The sequence below is a fragment of the Physeter macrocephalus genome, chromosome 8 (assembly GCF_002837175.3).
Source record: "Physeter macrocephalus isolate SW-GA chromosome 8, ASM283717v5, whole genome shotgun sequence".
Classification (NCBI taxonomy): Eukaryota; Metazoa; Chordata; class Mammalia; order Artiodactyla; family Physeteridae; genus Physeter; species Physeter macrocephalus.
Genome location: NC_041221.1, coordinates 130,863,672 through 130,867,320, shown reverse-complemented (window position 1 = coordinate 130,867,320; position 3,649 = coordinate 130,863,672).

The following is a 3,649-nucleotide window of genomic DNA, read 5'->3' as shown; positions in this document are numbered from 1 at the left end:
TGCCTAGTTTATTGTCCAGTTAACTTTAGTTTAGTGACTTTTAAAAGTTGGCATTGTAAATAAAACAACTTGCAAAAAATTTTCTGAAATAGAATTAACAACATATTATCTTTATTCATGAGTTGGAAACTAGAAAAAGGCTAATTGAGGTAAATGTTACCAAAGTGGGGTTATCAGAATGTCTTCCAGCTTCCTGGAGTCCACTGGTATTGATTAGCCTGTATGTAGCAGGGCTCCCTTAAATGGATCTGAGGACTTGTTTTTGCATTTTTAATCCTCTCAGCTTTGAATATGTTGGCTAGAGGCTCATTTACTACTCAGTTTGTCGTTTGGGAGGAAACAGAATTAGACAGTTTGCTGGCTTTTCTATTAAAAGAGACACTTAACCCATGTGGTGTGTCATCTTTTTATAATCAGTAATCCTATGTGGGGAAAACCATAAACACTACTTGCATGTAAAAAATAATTTAACCTTTAATGTTAAAATGTATGGCGTTACCCAGAAAGCATCAGTCACGAATGCAAGATACTTTCAATAAAAAGTAAGTTACATAGTAGGTAGTAAATGGTTTGCTTTTTGTGTATTTAAATGTTTCTCTTCACTTAATATTAAAAGTTAAGTTTACGTATGGTTGTTTAGTTGGAAAAGACTTGCAGGCAGTTCATGTCCTAGCTCACTGGAGGCTGCGACATAACAGTAAGGTTCTGGTAGATTCTGTCTGTTCTAATTGTCTTCTAATTTTTTTTCTTTCCTCCTTGTGTTCCCTTTTTACCTACTTTCCCAGTTAGAATTAACTATATTCACATGTAGTCTTAATGTGTTCTCTTCATGTTTACTGTGAGCTCTTCTGGCTCAGATTATTACTTGACAGTAGTTTGCTTTTACTTCAACTCTTATTTGTCCCAAATCTACCTTTATAATAAAGTTCCATGTGCTGTCTCACATAAATCCCCATTTGTTGTCTGTACCAGAGATAGCAAACTACAGCCTGTGTGTGGGTGAAATCTAGCCTACAACCTGTTTTTGCAGTCTGTGAGTTAAAAATGGTTTTTACATTTTTAAAAGATTGTTAAAAAATAGACACACAAAGACTGTATTTGACCAAAAAGCCTAAAATATTTACTCTGGCTCTTCACAGAAAAAGATTGCAAACTCTTTGACTACTTCTGGATCCCTGATTCCCTTTACTCAGGAAGTAAGCTTGTTTTTCCATTTGTTCTGGTTTTAGTGGGGAAGGTAGCAGCATTCACTCCTAGCTGGAGTGTCTCATTTCTGCTATTTCCCAATGGTCAACTCTTGCCAAAAGTTTAACTACCTCAAGTATATCCCTAGCAATATCATAACAAACAAATCTTTCCTGAAAGTTCAGGATTGTTAGCATATGCTCTATTTAGTTTGGAAAGGAAGTATCAGCTTATAGGAAGCGGGAGCCTATTACTATTAGCTGTTGATCTGCAACCCCCAAGAATTGTTACAATTACAGGACTAAATATCATCACTACCCATATTTAAAGGATACTGGGATCTTTCTGAATATGTAAGATTGAGCAGACAGACAATATAGTAGTTTAAAATTTTGTTCTCTTCTTGACTTTCTGTAGACCTTGGCCCTTGTCTTTAAACAAACAAAAATTCCTGATAATCTTAAACTCTCATGTTTAATAGAAATCTGCCAGCTCATCCAAGAGAAAATAGGCAATTTGTGGACATTATGTACCCAAATAAATCATAGGCATATTAAGAGGTCCTTCAAACTGGCTGCAACACTTTCCCACCCTTTTCCCTCTTCCCTGTTATATTCTATTTCTTTAATATGTCTACCAAGAGTTTTCCAGGCTCTCACCTTGTCCAAGGAAAGTGAGTGGCCCTTTCCCATTATCCATAATAGCAAACCTGTCTTCAAAGACACACTCTCTCCTGTCTGCCCTCTCATTTCCCAGTTATTCTGAGCTAATGCTGTAGCATAAAGTCAAACTTGAGGCTGGAGTCCTGCCTCTGCCTCTTAGTGCCTGCCTTGTCTTGCGTAAGTTGGAAATAGTAGCTACCTGCAGCGTGGTGCTCTTGGTGGTGAAGACTCCTCTGTGACACTCCTTTGGCTTCTCAGCTTTTCATTGATTCTCTGGGTCACTTGTGATCAAAAGTAAACCAGCCGCCTTCTGAATGTTAGCTTATTACTTTCTCCCTAACATTGTCACGGATTAAGGATGTGTGCTCTCAAACAGTTTCTAATAATTCTTTTGTATTTGTTTTTTTTTTTTTGCGGTACGCGGGCCTCTCACCGCTGTGGCCTCTTCCGTTGCGGAGCACAGGCTCCGGACACGCAGGCCCAGCGGCCATGGCTCACGGGCCCAGCCGCTCCGCGGCATGTGGGATCTTCCTGGACCGGGGCACGAACCTGCATCCCCTGCATCGGCAGGCGGACTCTCAACCACTGTGCCACCAGGGAAGCCCTCTAATAATTCTTAACCTCTTTTGAGGTGCTGTTATATTTTATTAGCTTGCTTTCATAAATCTACTTTTAATATACAAAGTAGGTATTGCTTTACAGTTCTTTTATTTTTCCAAAGATTCACAGAGGCATCCCTTTAGGTTACAGATCCCTGAAGTGGCATTATAGCTGTGATTTGTTTATTCTACAACTATTTGAACACATCAGCTGCTGGAATTGATTAAGCAAGATCTATATTGTAACTTGGTAGACTGCTAGGACTGCAGCTCTGTAACATGGTGTCATGGTAATTCTGAGCTTAGTCTGGAACTAGCTGGAGAAGGAGGAGAGTAACAGTGCCTAACTATAGGCACATGACTCAGGGCAGGCAGATACTCCAAACCACGTGATTTTTTTTTTTTTTTTTTTTTGGCTGCGTTGGGTCTTCGTTGCATCGTGAGGGCTTTCTCTGGTTGCGGCTTGTGGGGGCTGCTCTTTGTTGTGGTGTGTGGGCTTCTCTTGTTGCGGAGCACGGGCTCTAGGCATGCGGGCTTAAGTAGTTGTGGTGTGCAGGCTCTAGAACGCAGGCTCAGTAGTTGTGGTGCATGGGCTTTGTTGCTCCACGGCATGTGGGATCTTCCTGGACCAGGGATTGAACCCGTGTCCCCTGCATTGGCCGGCGGATTCTTATCCACTGTGCCACCGGGGAAGTCCTGCCTAGGCTCTTAATACGGCAGTTTGAACAGGGAGACAAAGTGGTTTCCACAGGGAAAGAGAGCAGCAGACCTTTTGATCTGAGCACGGCCTTTACCTTATCCACATCCATCAGAATCTCATCTTTCAAAGCTTAACTTTTGGTTGCCACCTGTTCCATTTGAAGATGTTTCTGATTATTATTATTATTTTTTTTGCGGTACGCGGGCCTCTCACTGTTGTGGCCCCTCCCGTTGTGGAGCATAGACTCCGGACGCGCAGGCTCAGCGGCCATGGCTTACAGGCCCAGCCGCTCTGCGGCATGTGGGATCCTCCCGTACCAGGGCACGAACCCACATCCCCTGCATCGGCAGGCGGACTCTCAACCACTGCGCCACCAGGGAAGCCCCTCTGATTATTTTTATAAAGCTCAGTATACATTGAAATGGGAAGGTAACAAATAAATGTTCTCCTTATGAGTTGCTTGTGCTTTAAAAAGGTGATAATAATCTTCAATTGTCTGGATT